The sequence below is a fragment of the Lontra canadensis genome, unplaced genomic scaffold (assembly GCF_010015895.1).
Source record: "Lontra canadensis isolate GAN:19392208 unplaced genomic scaffold, GSC_riverotter_1.0 scaffold9, whole genome shotgun sequence".
Classification (NCBI taxonomy): domain Eukaryota; kingdom Metazoa; phylum Chordata; class Mammalia; order Carnivora; family Mustelidae; genus Lontra; species Lontra canadensis.
This window is the reverse complement of record NW_022631003.1, coordinates 39779110-39800872: the sequence shown is the minus strand read 5'-3', so window position 1 is coordinate 39800872 and position 21763 is coordinate 39779110. Positions and strand designations below refer to the sequence as shown.

Genomic DNA, 21763 nt, shown 5'->3' with positions numbered 1-21763 from the left:
TTAAAAGAATGATAAATGGCTTTTTTAAGTTTCTTTAAACAATTAGCCTTTGAGACAATTCAGGATACTTGAGTGTATACAGTATATTGGATTATATTATGACATTATTATTTTTCTTTGGCATGATAAAGATTGTTGGGGTATATATGTGCATGTGTATATTTATGTTTTGGATTGAATTATTTCCTCAAAAATATCGAAGCCCCAACATTCAGTGTGACTGTACTTAGAAAAAGGACCTTTAGGAGGTACTTAGGGTAAATGAGTTCATAAAGGTAGGACCTAATCTGATAGCACTCATGATCTTATAAGAAAAGGAAGAGACTCCATAGGGCTTTCTCTGCAGAGGAAAGGTTATGTGAGGACACAGTGAGGAGTTGGCCACCTGCAAACCAGGAGGAGCGATCTCACCAGACACCGACCCTGCTGGTGACTTGGCTTTGGATTTTCAGCCTCCAGAACTGTGAGAAAATAAATGCTGTTTAAGCCACTTAGCCTGTGATATTTTGTTACAGCAGCTCAAGCAGACTAGTGGAGTGGTGGGGGAGGGCTGCTTGTATCTTTATGTTGTGTTATTTTTTTTAAGTGGTGACTCTAGGTGAAGAGTTGGCCAGCTTTTTCTATAGGGAGCCAGAGAGTAAATATTTTAGGTTTTGCAGACCTTATGATCTCTGTCACAGCTACTCAACTTGACCATTTTAACATCAAAATACCCACAGGTGTATAAACAAATGGGCATGGTTGTGTTCCAGTAACCCTTATTAATGGACATTAAAATTTGAATTTCATACAGTTTTCACATGTCAAGAAATTTTCTTTTTTTTTTTTAATTGATTTTAACATTTGAAAAATGTAAAAGCCATCTGGGCTAAACAAAAACATGCAGCAAACCAGATCAGCCCTGGGCCATCATTTGTAACCCCTTACTTAGGTTGAAGAGTGAACACACACATTCATTGTGCTATCATTTTAGGCTTTTCTGTGAAATTATGAAAATTCTCATAATAGGAAGGTAGGGGGAAAGTGAAAAATCTTAAGAAAAAAAAGTAAAACCCAAAGGTCAGTGTCAAATTTGTTAATTAGTCTTCACCACTGGAACAAAGGATAGTAAATTTCTCAAGAGAATACATTCCTTTAATAAACTTGGCTTTAGTGAGGAGAGAGCAGTGGTTATGTAATGGATAGGAAGTATAACCATAATTTATCATCCAATTGGGAATATTTTTGAGAATAGAAAGGGGCCTCGGTGGTAATTTGGCCAGGACATAAGGTACAAGTCAAAATGTGTGGTTACAGGGCACCTGGGTGGCTCAGTGGGTTAAAGCCTCTGCCTTCGGCTCAGGTCATGATCCCAGGGTCCTGGGATGGAGCCCCGCATCGGGCTCTCTGCTCATCAGGGAGCCTGCTTCCTCCTCTCTCTCTCTGCCTGCCTCTCTGCCTCCTTGTGATCTCTGTCTGTCAAATAAATAAATAAATATTTTTTAAAAAATGTGTAGTTACCCTAGATGGGAGATTAAGAAGGTTTACTCATTTTCTAGGGCTGCCAAAACAAAGTACCCCAAAGAAAGTAACTTAAAACAATAGAAATTTATTCTCTCACGGTCTTGAAGTCTAGAAGCCCAAAACCAAGGTGTCTCCTTACTCCCTCTGAAAGAGTCCTTCCTTGCCTCTTCCATCTTCTGCAGGTTGCCAGCCGTCCTTGGCATTTCTAGGCTTCTAGACACTCCAGTTTCTCTCTGTGTTGTCATGTGCCCTCTTTTCCTATGTGTTTCTCTGTGTCTAAATCCCCCTTTAATTTTTTTTTTTTTTAAAGCCACTGGTTACTGGACTTAGAGCTCACCATAGTCCAGTATGACCTTAACTAAGTACATCTGTTTCCAGAGAGAGATCTATTTCCAAATAAGGTCACATTCTGAGGTTCAGTGAGAGCACTGTTCAGCCCAAAGTTTAATTTGGTTGGTGGTTTAGCTAGTTTTGTTGTAAAAGAGAATAGCCCTTAGCATGCTTAAGGAGTCAGGGGGAGGAGCTAATATCATGAAGGAGAGACAGATGTGTTTTCCAGGCACGTCTCTGATTTGTATTGAACAAGAACTCACTTAAACTAGGTCACGTAAAAAGAAAGTCATCAAAAGGCTACAACAAAATTTTATAGCATCCATACACTGGGAATGATGTGTGTCTTGCCCAGCAGGGAGGGCCCTTGGGAGAGGATGGTGGTCCTAGAACTTAAAATTAGAACTGAGATACTTGCTGTCTTTTAAGCTGCCTGTGTCATCTTCTCCCTTCATCACCTTCATTTTCTGGCTTCTCTGTGGAGAGAGGAGGGAGGGACTGGTGTGTAAATGTTGATAGTAATGGGAAAGTGGAGAGAGTGCAGGCCTCAGTCAAGTAGGAACCGAGATTATTTACTCAGAATGGATTAGACAGAATAGTTTTACCTCACTGGTATTTATTGTATTTTCAACATGCCGCATGTTTTATTGTCCTCCCCATATGTCAAGAAGATCCTTCCATGCTTTTCCACAGAAGATAATGCCCCTTTAGAGTCATGAATGTCCTGGGGATCTGGCCTGAAGTAGTTCTCCATGTATATCCCACGCACAGAAAAAAACTGAAATCTTACATATTCTATGCTGCTACATATGCATCTTTAATTTTTTCCCTTCCCCCCCAAAACATGAGCTACATTAAGGCTCAAGTAAGATGTGCCATATTAACTGCTGGAGCTTTATAGTGCCTAGGGCAGGGTTTCTGTCCTGGGGAGGTGAGCATCTTTACACCCTGGATATGTGCTTGTCATAATGTGGGAAGCGTGGCTGTGATCTGTGTCATTATTACTTACCTGCACAAGGTCAGGGACAGTGATGTTTCTCAGTCCTAAGGGCTTTGCGTGGTAGGTATTCAGTGAGTGTTTAAGTTGATTTTTTTATGCTCATTTCCTCATTGACACTTAGGTGAGACTTTTTTTTTTTTTTTGGACTTAGACTATTTTTTTAACCTTTGGAATAATTGAAAAATGGGAAATTGAAATTAGGGAAGAAGGAAATTGAAATAAACTGAGTAATTGAGAAAGAGGAGAGGAAGATGAGAAGGCTGCTTTGCTTTTGTCATGGTTCTAAAGCACACGCTTCTTCCTACCACTGACCTTTGCACGTGCCATGTCTTCTGAATAAATATCCTTCCTTTCTCTTTCTTTTTGAGCAGACTCTTAAAAACTCTATTTAATCATTCTTTCATCAGGAAAGACTCCTCTAACTATCCAGATTAGGCCATATTCTCAAAGCTCCATATGCTTCTGTGATTTCTTTATTACATTCTAATTTTAGATTTATTTGTACATATTTGATTGATGTGTGCATTGTGCCCTACAGCAGAACATCTGAGAAAAGAGAGACCATGCTTGGTCTTACTACCAGCATAGTGGGTGACCCACAGCAGGTGCTGAGTAGCTGTTTGTTAAATGAATATGTGATGTGTGACACACTTCACTGGTATAATTAGAGGAGAGAATTCTTATAACCTCATGAGATCACCCAAGGTGAAGAAGGAATAAAGCTATATTTTTCTGTGCTGTATATTAAAGAAGGTGATGGAATTTTTAGTACCTCTGCATACCCCAGTGAGAACAACACACAGTCTTCTGTTTCCACCTTTATTATCTAAATTATGTTTTCCCCAAGACCATCACTGCTGAATTGGGAAGCAAGAGGTACTAAGTTCATTAATTACTTAAACACAAGAACTTACATTTTGTATATTGGTCAGGTTATTGCGGTACTCTTGATAAGTGTTTTTTATTATAAAATGGTGGTTTAGGCCAAAGCTGATCTAACTGCCTGGTGAGGTATGGACCATGTTTCAAGGAAACATTGATGGAAAACATTACTAGTTATAAAAGTGTTTTGCTCCTCACATGAAAAAAGAAAATAATTAACCTTTATTGTTAATACCACTTAGTGTTAGAATGCCAGTGTGTGTGAAATTGGGATGCATGTCTCTATATTAAACTAGTAGCTGAGGTTTCCATTCTCAGAATTAAGATCTTAGCATTAGCAGAAAGAAATTGAGTTTTGACTCTCACTTTCACTTTCCTTAGCAGTGAACAGGGAGATCTGTGTTTTTTTATCATTAAAAAGGAAAGCACTGGTTGTCTTAAATTCTCAGAAAATTTCCTCCCAGCAACCAAAAGCAAAGAAAAAATTCAATAACTTTTGGTGCCTCATTACGCTCAGTTATAGTCTTTATTATGTACTGTCCTACATCAGGTGTGTCTGTGTTGTAATGGAACTTAAAAATCATACATAATTTACACATCTTCCGTGAACACTACCTCTTCATAGTAGTCACTTTAGGAATCTAGGCACGTTCTGAAGGTGGTGGTTTTTAAAATTCTCCTTTTTAATTTGCTTTTCGGTTCCCAAGGCAAGTTCTTTTGAATATTCTTCATTGTAGTAGATCTGTGTCCTTTGAGGATGATGAGATTCATGGAAAAAGGCAGGAATAAAAGGCATTTAGGAGGCATTGTGTCTTTTGAATTAAGGTGCATGATCAAGCTTTCTTGATTACTTTCTTTTTTTAACTTTTTCTTAGAAAACATGCTGTGAATCAGAGATTTGTCATGATGCAGTCAATCACTGAGCTCTTTATGTTACATATACTATTAAATTTCAAACTTTTTTATAACAACTCTGATTAATGTTTGTACTCGTGAAATTTGGCAGGCTACAGTTATTTTTAAGTCAGCAATGTCCTCCGTTGTCATTTTCATGAACCAACCCAGTCTTGATATTTTTAACCCTAGAATTTTATGTTTTCTTTCTATGTAATACTCAAAAATCCTGTTTCATCACTGGCTATTTTTAAGTTCTCTGAAAGATGACAATAAATGTCATGTCCTTAACTCACTGAAAATTGTTGGGATAGTTTTGTTTTTTTTTTTAACTTTATGTTCAAGTTTGCTTCTAGAGGGAGTCTGTATATTTCTAACTCCTATGTCAAGCTTTCTTTCTGAAACCGAACCAAATATCTGACCTTGCCCTGTGAATATTTCACCTCCTCTTCGGGGTGAATGTGTGACTGTCTTATTATGCATCATCGTTATTGTCTGCTCAGTGAAGACCTTGCTCTTGACTTTGCTTCACTGTTTTCCTGTTAGTGTTACTTTGTCAATTTTAACTTTACTGAAAATTTTATATTAGCTCTTACTCTGCTTATAAAATTATTATAAAAACTTATAAAAATATATATAAATTACATTTTTATGCCAATATAAAACATACTAAGGTCCTGTCCTACTTATTCTGTATTTTCATTGCCATCCTGTACATGACTCTTCTTGCCTCCGATCTTCCCTCCTCCAAAGGACTTCAGTGTACCAATGTATTTAGTATTCTATGTCTTTAAGGTATATTCTCCCAATATATTAACATTTAAATAACACATTTAATGTATTCATTTTCTTACCAATGGTGAATCTAGGTGCCACCAACACTTAGCTTTTGTAGACAATTGTACAATGAACATCTTCTTGCATATCACCATATAAACCTCTGTGAGGATATTTCTGGGGTATGTACCCAGGGATGGGATTTCAGGGTTCTAGGACATTATTTAATATTTTAATATTTGACCAGGTGTTTTCAGATTATTCTCAGAGCTGGCTTCATCCATTTTCATTCTAAGCATTCTAAGCATTTCATTCTAACCCTTGTGTACTACAAGGGTTTCCATTTCCAACTCCCCTGCCCCCAACCCCAACCCTTTCTATTATACAACTTTATACAGTTTGGCCGTCTGGTGGGTGTATATTGTTATCCAGTATTTTAGATTTACATTACTCTGATTATTAAACATATTAGTTGTTGAGAATTTTGTTTCCATGTACGAGCATCTCTGTGATTTGTCCATTTCTCTCTTGGTTTTCCTGGCTTTTTATGGCTGATTTGAGGATGTATCTCATGTATTATATCAGTTCCTCAGTCTTCACTCCTGAAAGTGTCTAACCCATGTCTGTCACCAACCTCCTGTTACCTCTTTGTTGATGTAGTCAACAGTTTTTTCCTTCATAACTTGTGTGTTTTCAATGTCTTAAACAGATGTTCTGTTTTAGACTGAAGTCACAAAGATGTATTCTCATGTTTCTGTTAGCTTATAGTTATATCTTACACATTTAAGGTTTACATTATTTTGGATTTTTTTGTGATGTAAAGTAGGGAATCCAATTCCCTTATATTGAGTTGGTTTTTCATTCACCAATTAAAATATAGTCTTCACTTTCTACTGGTTTGTTATGCTGTCTGTACCATATGACAAGTACATATATATCCGCGGGTATGTTTATATCATGGAAATTCGTTCTTAACCTTTAAGAGTTTTTAAACTTTCCGCATAAAGGTCCAGTGCATTCACTGTTCATTGTTCATAGGTTCATTATTAGTGTTGTTCTTATTAATGTTAATCTCATTTTCTTTTTTTTTTATTTTTCAGTTGATATACTTTAATAGAACCACCTTCTTTTTTTTTATTAATTTTATTTTTTTTTTCAGCATAACAGTATTCCTTGTTTTTGCACCACACCCAGTGCTCCATGCAATCCGTGCCCTCTCCAATACCCACCACCTGGTTCCCTCAACATCACACCACCCGCCAATTCAAAACCATCAGATTGTTTTTCAGAGTCCATAGTCTCTCATGGTTCACCTCCCCTTCCAATTTCCCCCAACTGCCTTCTCGTTTCTAACTCCCCTTGTCCTCCATGCTATTTGTTATGCTCCACAAATAAGTGAAACCATATGATAATTGACTCTCTCTGCTTGACTTATTTCACTCAGCATAATCTCTTCCAGTCCCGTCCATGTTGCTACAAAAGTTGGGTATTCATCCTTTCTGATGGAGGCATAATACTCCATAGCGTATATGGACCACATCTTCCTTATCCATTCGTCCGTTGAAGGGCATCTTGGTTCTTTCCACAGTTTGGCGACCGCGGCCATTGCTGCTATAAACATTGGGGTACAGATGGCCCTTCTTTTCACTACATCTGTATCTTTGGGGTAAATACCCAGTAGTGCACTTGCAGCGTCATAGGGAAGCTCTATTTTTAATTTCTTGAGGAATCTCCACACTGTTTTCCAAAGAGGCTGCACCAACTTGCATTCCCACCAACAGTGGAAGAGGGTTCCCCTTTCTCCACATCCCCTCCAACACATGTTGTTTCCTGTCCTGCTAATTTGGGCCATACTAACTGGTGTAAGGTGGTATCTCAATGTGGTTTTAATTTGAATCTCCCTGATGGCTAGTGATGATGAACATTTTTTCATGTATCTGATAGCCATTTGTATGTCTTCATTGGAGAAGTGTCTGTTCATATCTTCTGCCCATTTTTTGATATGATTGTCTGTTTTGTGTGTGTTGAGTTTGAGGAGTTCTTTATAGATCCTGGATATCAACCATTTGTCTGTACTGTCATTTGCAAGTATCTTCTCCCATTCCGTGGGTTGCCTCTTTGTTTTCTTGACTGTTTCCTTTGCTGTGCAGAAGCTTTTGATTTTGATGAAGTCCCAAAAGTTTATTTTGGCTTTTGTTTCCTTTGCCTTCGGAGACATATCTTGAAAGAAGTTGCTGTGGCTGATATCGAAGAGATTACTGCCTATGTTCTCCTCTAGGATTCTGATGGATTCCTGTCTCACTTTGAGGTCTTTTATCCATTTTGAGTTTTTTTTTGTATACGGTATAAGAGAATGGTCGAGTTTCATTCTTCTACATATAGCTGCCCAGTTTTCCCAGCACCATTTATTGAAGAGACTGTCTTTTTTCCACTGGATATTTTTTCCTGCTTTGTCGAAGATTATTTGACCATAGAGTTGAGGGTCCATATCTGGGCTCTCTATGCTCTTCCACTGGTCTATGTGTCTGTTTTTATGGCAGTACCATGCTGTCTTGGTGATCACAGCTTTGTAGTAAAGCTTGAAATCAGGTAATGTGATGCCCCCAGTTGTATTTTTGTTTTTCAACATTTCCTTAGCGATTCGGGGTCTCTTCTGGTTCCATACAAATTTCTGGATTATTTGCTCCAGCTCTTTGAAGAATACGGGTGGAATTTTTTATCAGAATGGCGTTAAAAGTATAGATTGCTCTAGGCAGTATAGACATTTTAACAATGTTTATTCTTCTGATCCAAGAGCTTGGAATGGTCTTCCATCTTTTTGTGTCTTCTTCAATTTCTTTCATGAGTGTTCTCTAGTTCCTCGAGTACAGATCCTTTACCTCTTTGGTTAGGTTTATTCCCAGGTATCTTATGGTTCTTGGTGCTATAGTAAATGGAATCGATTCTCTAATTTCCCTTTCTGTATTTTCATTGTTAGTGTATAAGAAAGCCACTGATTTCTGTACATTGAATTTGTATCCTGCCACGTTACCGAATTGCTGTATGAGTTCTAGTAGTTTGGGGGTGGAGTCTTTTGGGTTTTCCATATAAAGAATCATGTCATCTGCGAAGAGAGAGAGTTTGACTTCTTCATTGCCAATTTGGATACCTTTTATTTCTCTTTGTTGTTTGATTGCCGTTGCTAGGACTTTGAATGCTATGTTGAACAAGAGTGGTGAGAGTGGGCATCCTTGTCATGTTCCTGATCTCAGCGGGAAGGCTGCAAGCTTTTTCTCATTGAGGATGATATTTGCTGTGGGTATTTCATAGATAGATTTGATGAGGTTCAGGAATGTTCCCTCTATCCCTATACTTTGAAACATTTTAATCAGGAACTGGATGCTGGATTTTGTCAAATGCTTTTTCTGCATCAATTGAGAGGACCATGTGGTTCTTCTCTCTTTTCTTATGAATTTGTACTATCACATTGATTGATTTGCGAATGTTGAACCATCCTTGTAGCCCAGAAATGAATCCCACCTGGTCAGGGTGGATAATCTTTTTAATGTGCTGTTGGATCCTATTTGCTAGGATCTTGTTGAGAATCCTAGCATCCATATTCATCAGTGATATTGGTCTGAAATTCTCCTTTTTGGTAGGGTCTTTGCCTGGTTTGGGGATCAGGGTAATGCTGGCTTCATAGAAAGAGTCTGGAAGTTTTCCTTCTGCTTCAATTTTTTGAAACAGCGTCAGGAGAATAGGTGTTATTTCTTCTTTGAAAGTTTGGTAGAATTCCCCAGGGAATCCGTCAGGTCCTGGGCTCTTGTTTTTTGGGAGGTTTTTGATCACTGCTTCAATCTCGTTACTAGATATCAGTCTATTCGGGTTGCCGATTTCTTCCTGGTTCAGTTTTGGGAGTTTATAGTTTTCCAGGAATGCATCCATTTCATCTAGGTTGCTTAGCTTATTGGCATATAACTTTGATAATAACTTCTGATGATTGTTTCCACTTCCTTGGTGTTAGTTGTGATCTCTCCCTTTTCATTCATAATTTTATTAATTTGGGCTTTCTCTCTTTTCTTTTGGATAAGTGTGGCCAGTGGTTTATCGATCTTATTGATTTTTTCAAAAAACCAGCTTCTAGTTTCATTGATACGTTCTACTGTATCTCTGGTTTCTACCTCATTGATCTCAGCTCTAATCTTGATTATTTCCCTTCTTATGTGTGGAGTTGGTTTGGTTTGTTGTTGATTCTCCAGTTCTTTAAGGTGTAGAGACAGCTGGTGTGTTCTGGATTTTTCAATTTTTTTGAGGGAGGCTTGGATGGCTATATATTTCCCCCTTAGGACCGCCTTTGCTGTATCCCATAGGTTTTGGACTGAAGTGTCTTCATTCTCACTGGTTTCCATGCATTGTTTCCGTTCTTCTTTGATCTCCTGGTTGATCCAAGCATTCTTAAGCAAGGTGGTCTTTAGCTTCCAGGTGTTTGAGTTCCTTCTGAACTTTTCCTTGTGATTGAGCTCCAGTTTCAAAGCATTGTGATCTGAGAATAAGCAGGGAATAATCTCAGTCTTTTGGTATCGGTTGAGTCCTGATTTATGACCCAGTATGTGGTCTCTTCTTGAGAAGGTTCCATGTGCACTTGAGAAGAATGAGTATTCTGTTGTTTTAGGGTGGAATGTTCTGTATATAGCTATGAGGTCCATCTGGTCCAATGTGTCATTCAATGCTCTTGTTTCTTTATTGATTTTCTGTTTCGATGATCTGTCTGTTTCTGAGAGAGGTGTGTTAAGATCTCCTACTATTAATGTATTCATATCCATATGACTCTTTATCTTGATTAACAGTTTTCTTATGTAATTGGCTGCTCCCATATTGGGGCCTAGATATTTACAATTGTTAGATCATCTTGTTGGGTAGTCCCTTTAAGAATTATGTAGTGTCCTTCTTTATCTCTGACTGCAGTCTTTAGTTTAAAATCTAATTTATCTGATATGAGAATCGCTACCCCAGCCTTCTTTTGAGGCCCATTGGCATGAACGATGCTTCTCCATCCCTTCACTTTCAGTCTGGGTGTATCTTTAGGTTCAAAATGGGTCTCTTGTAGACAACATATGGATGGGTCCTGTCGTTTTATCCAATCTGCAACCCTGTGTCGTTTTATGGGTGCATTTAGGCCATTCACATTGAGAGTGATTATTGAGAGATACGTTTTTATTGACATCGTGTTACCTTTGAAGTCTTTCTTTCTGTAGATTGTCTCTATATTTCTGTTCAGTGCTATTCTTAGGATTTTTCCTCTTTTATAGAACCTCCCTTAATATTTCCTGCAGTGTCGGCTTGGTGGTTGCATAGTCTTTTAAGCCTTGCCGGTCTTGGAAACTCTTTGTCTCTCCATCCATTTTGAATGTCAGTCTTGCTGGATAAAGTATTCTTGGCTGCATGTTCTTCTCATTTAGTGCCCTGAATATATCTTGCCAGCCCTTTCTGGCTTGCCAGGTCTCTGTGGACAGGTCTGACGTTATTCTGATGGGCTTTCCTCTGTAAATAAGGAGCCTCTTTGTCCTAGTGGCTTTCAAGAGATTATACCTACAATTATGATTCTTCAATTTGACTATCAGGTGCCTTGATGTTTTTCTGGAATCTATAATCTTGGGTGGAGACCGTTCGGCCTCTAGTACATGAACGCTGGTTCCATTCGCGAGAATGGGAAAATTTTCATGAAGAACTTGTTCCACTATATCTTCTAGACTTCTTTCTTTCTCCTCCCCTTCAGGGATTCCAATAATTCTGACGTTGGAACTTTTCATGGCTTCATTTATTTCCCTGATTCTTTTTTCGTGGCTTCTAAGCTGTTTGTTCCAGGCTTCCTCCTGATCCTTTCTATCTGTTTGTCCTCCAGATCATTAATTCTATCTTCTGTCTCAGTTACCCTAGCTTTGAGAGAATTTAGATTAGATTGGAATTCATGGAGAGCATTGTGAACCTCATCTCTGGTAGCTTTTAGCTCTGCCCTAACATTGTGAACATCCTCTGTGGTCGCTTTCAGTTCGGCCCTAATCAATTCCGTTTGGTCATCCATGGCTTTCTCCAACCTAGCTATTGCCTGGGTAATTGTTAGCCTGAATTCTTTTTCCGACATACTGTCTATGTTGATAGCTGTTAGCTCTGTTGCAGAAGATCCATCCTCTGTATTTTTCTTCTGTTGAGCATTCCTCCTCCTAGTCATTTTGGTGAGAGATGACTGAACAGATGTAGCTGGATGTATCGACCGTGGTGCAGTCAAAGTACACCCTGGAACACTTCTGAGCAATCAGGATTCCCCACGCAAACGAGAGAAAAAAAAAAAAGAGAGAGAGAGAGACAGGAAAGAAAGGAAGGATAAAAGAGAAGGTTCAGCCCAAAGGGGCCCGAAGGTAAGATTTATGAAGTATACAAACAAAAACAGACAAACGAAAAGACTGCCCACTGGCGTCTTCTGCCCCTGTAGAGATCCAGACGTGTATAATTCTGATCTCAGGCTGATTTCATGGGTGTTCGGAGTTCTTTGGTAGGTAATCAGCTCACTTTCGGGTACAGGTTGAAAAGGCGCCTCCTCCTACTTCCACGCCATCTTGTCCGTTAATCTTATTTTCTATCACATGTTCAACTTGTTTATTTTGGGTATAGAAAAAATGTTAATAAAATTTATAGGCTGATTTGATTAACAAGGACTGTGATACTGCTGAACATTAATGGAAGCAGGGATCCTCGGCCCCAGTTTAAAACAGTAATGTCTAAAGTTGCTTCACTAAATATGTTTGCTATAGCGTTTGCTGTCTACTCTTTATTGAACCATCAGAGTTCTTTTTGATATCTAGCTGTCAGAATTTTTTTTTTATACTTAGTTGTTTGGTAATACACGTTTACAGAGTAGTCCTGAAAATGGTCTCGTCATTAAACAGTTTTTGATTGGGGGGAGATAGAGAGATGATGGTGGTATAAGGTTTTAGATACTATTTCTAATTACTGTGCTGATCATATTTTCCATTTCACATTGTTACTTTTTTTTTCCAGAATGGATCTATTCGATCAAGGTATTCAAGACATTGGCTAATAGTTGTTCATTAATGTTCATTCATCTGTTTTGTGCTTAATCAGAGTGATAGTTCATGATAGAGGTCACCCACATTTCACTCAGTGTTAATTTATATTTCCTCTAATCTTCCTTTTTGATCAGTCTTGCCAGAGGTTTATCTGAATGTATTAGAAATCTTTTTATGGGCACCTGGGTGGCTCAGTCGTTAAGTGTCTGCCTTCGGCTCAGGTCACGGTCCCAGAGTTGTGGGATCAAGCCTTGAGTCTGGCTCCTTGCTCGGTGGGAAGCCTGTTTCTTCCCCTCCCATTCCCCCTGCTTGTGTTCCCTCTCTCGCTGTGTCTCTCTCTGTCAAATAAATAATTTTAAAAAAAGAAGAAGAAGAAGGAGAAGGAGAAGGAGAAGAAGAAATCTTTTTAAAGAGTTAGTTTTTGTTTTTGTTAATCATTCTGTTTGGAAGGGGGCTATTCGGCTCTAGTGAGGTATGGTTTATATAAATAAAATTCTGCACTTTTTTTTTTTCTGAGTTTTAAGTTCTAGTTAGTTAACAAACAGTGCAGTATTGATTTCGGAAGTAGAATTTAGTGATTCATCACTTACATGCAACACCCAGTGCTCATCACAACAAGTGCCTTCTTAATCCCCGTCACCACAATCTACCAATCCACCAATCCCCACCCACCTCTCTCCATCAATTCTTGGTTTCCTTTTTATTGTTAAGAGTTCCTTATAGTTTGTTCCTCTTTTTTCTGCCTCCCATGCATCTGTTTTCTTTCTTAAATTCCACATATGAGGGAAATCATGTGGTATTTATCTTTCTCTAACAGTCTTATTTTGCTTTGCATAATAGACTCTAACTCCCTCCATGTCATTGCAGTTGGTAAGATTTCATTCTTTTTGATGGCTGAAAAATATTTCTTCATCCATTCATCATGGACATTTGGGCTTTTTCCATAGTTTGGCTAGTGTCGATAATGCTGCTATAACACTGGAATGTGTATACCCCTTCAAATCTGTATATTTGTAACCTTTTAGCAAATACCTAGTAGTGCAATTGCTGGATTGTAAGATAGTTCTTCTTTTAACTTTTTGAAGAATCTCCATACTGTTTTCCAGAGTGGCTGTGCCAGTTTGCATTCGCACCAACAGTGCAAGGGCATTCCCCTTTTTCCACATCTTCCTCAGCACCTATGGTTTCTTATGTGATTGATTTTTGCCATTCTGACAGGTGTTGTTTTGATTTATTCTTCCCTGATGGTGAGTGATGTTGAGTATCTTTTCATGTGTATTCACCATCAAGATGTCTTTCTTGGAAAAGTGTCTATTCATGTCTTTTGCCCATTTCTTAACTGGATTATTTGTTTTTTGGGTGTTGATTTTGATAAGTTCTTTATAGATTTTGGATAATAACTCTTTGTCAGATATGTCATTTGCAAATATCTTCTTCATGATATTCACCACTTTCAAGTGAGAAGTAAGAGTTTTGAGTTTTGACAAATGTATATACAGTCATATTAGAGCATAGCTTTCTCATGATGACAGCTTTCTCATGACAGTTTATAGTCAATATATTCCTCCCACTCCTGGCCCCTGTCAACTACTCAGCTGCTTTTATAGTCAGAGGTTTGCCTTTTCCAGAATTTCATATGAACGGACTCATATAGTATGGAATCTTTTGTGTCTGGTTTTATTAACTAGTATAATACTTTTGAGACACACCCGTGTTGTGTATATATCAGTCATTCTTTCCTGTCTTTTGCTAAGTAATGTTATGTCATAGATATTAATTCTTCCAGTCCATGAGCACAGAATATCTTTCCATTTGTTTGTGTCATCTTCAGTTTTTACATCAGTGTTTTACAGTTTGCAATGTACAGATTTTTCACCTCCTTGGTTAAATTTATTACTAAGTATTATTTTTGTTGCTGTTTTATATGGTATTGTCTTCTTAATTTTTTCTCCAATAGTTAATTATTGTTATATAACGAAACACAACTGATTTTTGCATACTGACTTTGTATCATGCAACTTGCCTAAATTATTTTAGCATTGTTTTTAACTAGGGTCCAATGGTTTTCTGTATATACTGTGTCAACTGCAAATGGAACAGTTTGCTTCCATTCCAATTGGGTTGCCTTTTATTTCTTTTCTTTGCCTAATTCTCTGGCTAGAGTTTCCAGTGCTGTTTAAATAAAAGTGGTTGAGAGTGGTCATTTTTTTTTTCTTGTTCCTGATCTTAGAGGAAAAACTTTCACCTTTTCACCGTTTAATATGATGTTAGCTGTGAGATTGTCATATATGATCTTTATTATGTTGAGGTACATTCCTTCTATACCCAATTTGTTGAAAGTTTTTATCATGAAAGGATGTAGAATCTCATCAAGTGCTTTTTTCTGCATCTTTTGAGATGAACATGGATTTTTATCCTTCCTTTTGTGTAGTATGTGATGTATCACATTGATTTTGCATGCATATCCATCCTTGCATCCCTGAAATAAATACCACTTAATTAATTTTGTGCCAGTCTTATAATGTACTGTTGAATTAGGTTTGCTCATATTTCACTGAGAATTTTTACATTCTGTGTTTATCAGGGATATTGGCCTGTATTTTTCCTCTAGTGTCCTTGTGTATATTTGGTATCAAATAAATTCCAAATTCCTTATAATATAAATTATATATAATATAAATTCCTTATAAAAGGAATTGTAAGCATTCCTTCTTTTTTTTTTTTTTTTTTTGGAAGAATTTGGGGAAGGTGGGCATTAATTCTTTAAATATTTGGTACAAATATTTCTCCACTCAAGCCTTCTTGTCGTGGACTTGCCTTTGTTGAGAGATTTTTGATTACTGATTCAATTTCCTTACTAGTGATTGCTCTGTTCATATTTTTGGTTTCTTCATGATTCAGTCTCAGCAGGTTTTATATTGCTAGGAATTTGTCTGTGTCTCCCAGGTCATCCTAATCATTGGTATATAATTATTCATTGTAGTCCATTGTGATCTTTATTATTTTTGTGTTGCCAGTTATAATGCCTCCTCTTCCATTTTTGATTTTGAGTCTCTTTTCCTCTTAGTCTAGCAATTTTAGGTATCTTTAAAAAAAAAAAAAACAGCCCTTAGTTTCATTGATCTTTTCGATTACCTTTCTAGTTTCTAGTTCATTTATTTTTGCTCAGATCTTTGTCATTTCCTTCCTTCTACCAACTTCGGTTTTAGTTTGTTCTTTTTCTAGTCCATGACGTGTAAAGTTAGGTTGTCCATTTGAGATTATTTTTCCTTCATGTAGGCATTTATTACTATAAAATTTCCTCTTAGAACTGATTTTGATAAATCCTGTAAGTTTTGGTATGATGTGTTTCTACTTCCATTTGTCTCAGGCTACTGATGTCTTCTGGTTTTCTTCTTTGAGCCACTGGTTGTTTAGGAACATGTTTAATCATCCTGTACGGGCACTTGTGTGGCTCAATTAAGCGTCCAACTCTTGGTTTTGGCTCAGGTCATGATTTCATGGGTTGCGGGACTGATCCCACGTTGGGCTCCATGCTCAGCACGTGAGATTTATACTTTTATAAGTTATCCTCTTACTAATTAGCATCCTTTCATTTCTGCTTGAAGAATTACTTTTAACATTTCTTCTAAGATTGGTCACACTTGGCACAGTGAGTTTTATACTTTTATAAGTTATCCTGTTACTAATTAGCATCCTTTCATTTCTGCTTGAAGAATTACTTTTAACATTTCTTCTAAGATTGGTCTAGTGACAGTGAACTCTTTCAGCTTTTTTTTTGTCTAGAAAACTCTTTATTTCTCTTTCATTTATGAAGGACAACTTTGCCACATGAAGTATTTGTGGTTGGCAGTTTTTTCTTTCAATACTTTAAGTGTATCATTCCCATTTATTCTGACTGCAAAATGTCTCTTTAAAAATCCACAGATGGTCTTATGGGGATCCCCTTATGTAACCAGTTTCCTTTCTCCTGTTGCTTTTAAAATTCTGTCCTTATCCTTAACTTTTGACAGTTTATTTATACTCTGTGTGTGTGTGTGTGCATCTCTTTAAATTTATTTAGATCTCTTTGGGCTTCCTGGAGCTTTATATCTGTTTCTTTTCTCAGTTCAGGGATGTTTTCAACCATTATTTATTTGAATATTCTTTTCACCCCTTTTCTCAGACCCCTATGATACATGTATTGACACACTTAATGGTGTACTATAAGTCCCTTAAGCTGTCTTCATTCTTTTTACTTTTTTTTCTTTTTGTTCCTAATTTCATAAAGACCATTGTTCTATCTTTGAGTTCTGTGATCCTTTCTTCCACTTAATCTAGTTTGTTTTTGAATCCCTCTTTGAATTTTTCAGTTTACTGACTCTGTTCTTCAGCTGTCTTATTTCTGTTTGGGGCTTATTTATGTTTTCTGTATCTTGTTGACATTCTCACTTTGTTCATACATTGCTTTCCTGACCTCAGTGAACCTCTTTATGACCATTATTTAGAAATCTCTGTTGAGAAATCACTTTTCTCCATTTCATTAATATCAGTTTCTGGAGACATATCTTGTTCTTTTGTTTGGAATATATTTCTGTTCCTTTGTTTTCCTTGACACTCTGTATTGGTTTTGCACATTAGATAAAATAGTCATATCTTCTAGTCTTGTCATCTTCTGTCTTATATAAGAGACAAAACTCACTAATCACCCAACATGAGCTCCTTGTTTCCTCTTGAATCTTTATGACTGTCCAAACCACCATCTTTGTTCTTAGTGTCTCCCAGGAGTTGAAGGTGTGCCAAGACCTGTCAGTATCTCAAAAAGAGGATGGCTGTAAGCACCTAGGTGCAGGCTGATTAGAAGCTAGGTCCTCATGCAGCAGCTAATAAGATATGTAGTTAAATTCCTTACAGGGAAAGACTGGGAGTGAGCATTTTTGCCTGTTCTTTTGTGCTAAGTATTATTATACTGTATTATTATACAGTATTATAGCCAAGGGGAATACTCATACATCCATTAACAACTGATTCGTTGTTTGCTATAGTCATGTGGGACTCAAGAATGCAAGCCCATTGGCTTTCAGAGCTAGGTCTTTTGGAGGTCTATCCCTTGGGTGGCAGCCTTAAAATTTGGGGCACTAGATGTATGGCCCAAAACCTTGGCTTCTCAGGGAGAAGCTGGAGTTTGAGGGTTCCTTCTTAATTGTATGTTTGTTGTGTCAGGGTTGGGGTTTATGGCAAGAGTGTTTCTCAGCCTTTCATACCCATTTTGATGTTGCTGTTTTCTCAGTCACCTGAAGTGTAGTAGACACTCAACTTGTTTCTGGATTTTTCTCAGAGGAAATTGCTCTATTTGTAGCTATACAGTTGGTGTGTGCATGGGAGGAAGGCAATTCACAAGCCTTCTGTGTCTTGGTCTGGACTTCTGTACTGTGACATCCTTGCCCTAGAGTGTTGGTTCTGCTATCCATATATCACTTTGGTGAAAACTTGTCTGAGGGTTATACCCTTAGTTTATTGCATTGTATGAGTTATTTTAATTTAGTTGTAAGAATTTTTATATATTCTTTACCAGTGATAAGGCCATTTCTCAAGGTGGTGTTTGCAGCACACAATCTTGAGAGATAGGTAACACTTTTCCCACAGAGAAAAAGCAAGCTTGTTCCCATTTGCTGTAAAAGTTGTATTACCTTCTATAATGTACCCCACTGCATGTATAGACATCCATACAGATACATGTGTTACCCGTGACATAGAGATCAAGAGAGCCATTGCCAACCTATATGATATTCATGCTACTTGCTCTGCCTTCAGTAAAGTCGCCTATCTCTGACCCAGGAGTCTGTGTCTTCTGCTATGGTATCTGTGAAACAGTAACAGGCTAATTTTTAGCATACAGGTAGGGTAAAATCTTAAACCCTTCACAGATCCTGACAGGACATAATTCAGTTACTTGGAGTTAGTATGGTCCTTTCCAGGCTTGCTTTTAAGCTTTGTCAGGGCAGTTCTGGAACCAGTTTTAATCTTGTTCCACGACTGAGGCGATACCTTGCTAAGGATTGTCCTCAGTGCCCTATATGTCCACCCTTTTGGATGAGCACACAGACTATTTTGGCTTCCTTTGAGCTTTGGGAGTCCACTTGCTCATTTGGTGGTTCTTTCTCTCGCCTCGGTAGTTTCTTCACACACATTCACTGAGCATTACTCACAAAGACTCCAGGAAAACAGATGCAGACCACTGGAGTACTCTCCCTCTGTGCCACTCTCGTCTTCAGTACTCTTGAGTTCCCTCATGCTGTGCTACAGTCCCGAGAACTAGCTGTGGCACTTGGGCATCTTACCTCATTTTCTCCCCTTCTCTGAGTTCTCCCACCTGTGCTGTGTATTGTCCAAAGTCTGAGAAACTCTGTTTCTTATATTTCACCTGATTTTCTGATTGTTTAAGGTAGTCGATTAGATTTGGTACCTGTTGTAAACAGACATTCCATTTCTTAATTTCTCATGTAGACTGCTTAGTTTGTTTCTTTTTGTTCTTTCATTTAATGTGAAAAATCTAGAACTCTGCGTTTCACCCTACTGCTTCAAGTGCATCTCACGCAGCCTTTGATGTGTAGTACTTTCACTGTCTTTCAGCTCTTAGTGTTCTTTAATTTGTCTTATTACTTCCACTTCATTTAAGTGTGAATTCATTTGGGTGGTGGACATCAAGGAGCATATGTGATGTAATGAGCACTGGGTATTATGTAAGACTCTTGAATCACAGACCTCTACCTCTGAAACCAATAATACATTATATGTTAATTGAATTTAAATTAAAAAAAAATTTTTTTAAACCCTTTGAATTCATTTAACTGTTCAGTTTCCTGACCTTTTGTTTTTATTACTGATGCGAAGTTTTATTACATTTTATGAAGAGATTATGGTGTATAGGTTGATTTTTTGGAATTTGTTGAGATGTCTTTTGTAGTCTAATACATAAAAACATTCATATATTCTTGAAAAAAAAATGAGCATTGCATGTTGGGTAAAGTTTATACAATATATATTTAGATTGTAGTTGATAATGGTGTAATTCACATTTAGTGCATATTTGTTTATTTTTCTGCTCCATTTCTAAAAGAGTTTTACTGAAATTTCCAGTGAAAAATTATACCTGTTTCTTATCATGGTTCAATCAGTTAGTAGTTATATATTAGGTGCACATATATTTATGAGCATTATATCTCATTGATACATATTATTATATGTCACCTATATTGATATATTTGATATATATTGATATATTTGCCTTTTTGAGCAAATTATCTTTTTAAATTGCTGTAATATTAAATATTTAATTTTTCATTTGGTCAACACTTATCTGTTTTTTTTCCATCTCCTCCATCAGTCTTCCTTTGTCTTTTGAGGACAATTTAATGCTAGATATTTTGTAAATATGATCTGAGTCAGTACTTGATCACTAAATTTTTCAAATGTATTTCTATCATATTTATATGAAGGCTTTATTTCTGCCATTTTTTTAAATTGAAGTATAGCTGATACACAATGTTACATTAGTTTCAGGTGCAAAACATACTGATTGACATCTCTGCATTCTGCTGTGCCCAGCACAAGTGTAGCTCCCATCTGTTACCACACAGTGCTTTTATAGTACCACTGACTGTATTCCCCTTGCTGTTCTTTTTGTCCTCATGGCTTAGTCATCATTTGTTTCTGCCATCTTGTTTCATGTTGTTATTCACCATGTTTTTTTTTTCCCCTCCTTTCCTACTTTCTGGTGTTTACAACTCAGGCTTTATTCTTTTTGTTTGAAATTTAGAAATTCTGTGTTTTTTTTTCTCTTCTGACCAGTATCTTTAACTTATTAAACTGATTTTTTTCCCCTTCTAATGTGTAAAACATACTATCTCTTCCTCCTCAGTAAGAATCTTATCAGTCTTTGAACTTCCCAACCTACTATGACATCTCTTCTTTTCATGTTGGCATCATATGGAGTTGTTGCTCTATATATGTTCTTGTTTTTAAGTAGGCTCCATGCTAACATGGAGCCCAGTGCAGGGCTTAAATTCACAATGCTGAGATCAAGACCTAAGCTGAGATCAAGAGTCAGATGTTTAACTGAAGGAGCCACCTAGGCAACCTTGTTCTATATTTCTTATTTTTACTCATGTAATAATAAATTTGTTGTGTTATTACTTGCCATTAATTCCCTTGTTGCTTGATCTGTAATTCATTTCTCTTCTTGATGAAACACATCCTGCAAGATGTTTTTCAAAGAGGATCTGTCATTGTTCAGTACATCTTGTGAGACCGGTACCTCTTCCTAGGCCAGGCATTTGTGGACACCGCCCAGATCACTTTCATTTTGCTTCACTCTTTCATTCATTGGCTGTTTAGTGGTTACCTATTATGTACCAGCTATTACCCTCAGTCTGAGGAAGGACAACCAGCAAAAATATCTGCCCTCTGGAGTTTACATAAGTGCAGAAGGGAGGGGTAGAGAACACTTGGGCCTGCAACCTTTGGTAGAGGCTCCCCGCAGATCTCCAGAGCTGCCATGATGTTACCTTGTTATTTCTGAATGGTACTCGGAGGGGCTGCTTTTTTTGTGACATTATGATAACTAGGCAAGTGATATTTTAATCAGGGAACTCTGAGAAAGGGCCAGATTGAGCCCTTCCCAGTCCATCTCCATTCTGTGGCTATTGACTCTGCCTCTTTAGAGTTTATCTTTGTCATCCATATTAGGAGAGCTTCTTCCTGCTCCCCTGGCTTTTGTGAGGGTTTTTTAAGGTTTTATTTATTCATTTGAGAGAGAATACTGTAGGGTAGCGGTGGGGGGAGGTGTTGGGGGGAGGGGGGGGGCAGAGGGAGAGAGAGGAAGCAGACTCTGCTGAGCAGGGAGCCCAGTGCAGTGCGCTAACCCAGGACCTGGGATCATGACCTGAACTGAAGGCAGATGCTTAACCCACTGAGCCACCCAGGTGCCCCTCTCCTGGGGTTTCTTGTCTGTTGGTATTTTTGTAGTTACTGTTTTCTTTACTAAATAAAGTTCTGAAAACCACAAAGATTCAGTATTATCCTTTATATCTTTGGGATTCATCTGCAAAAGGAGTCTAGAAGCTTGTGGTTCTTCATCTTGTCCAAAATTGGTAGTCCTAGTAGAACTAATTGTTATATATTATTATTAATTACTATTATTATGGGATGAAGATGCAAATGAGAATCAAGGCTAAGAGAGTTTTCATAGACGATTATCAAATGCATCCTTAATTTGAGAGGGAAAAGGTATGCAACTTAATTATGTATGTTGTCCCTAAGCCCAGAAATTACC

General features: G+C 37.5%; 1 protein-coding gene across 1 annotated transcript in view; it reads left to right on the top strand.

Moving 5' to 3' along the window:
- SLC2A13 (solute carrier family 2 member 13) overlaps nucleotides 1-21763 on the top strand; it is a 390143-nt gene that overhangs the window by 210086 nt on the left and 158294 nt on the right. The window lies entirely within an intron of this gene.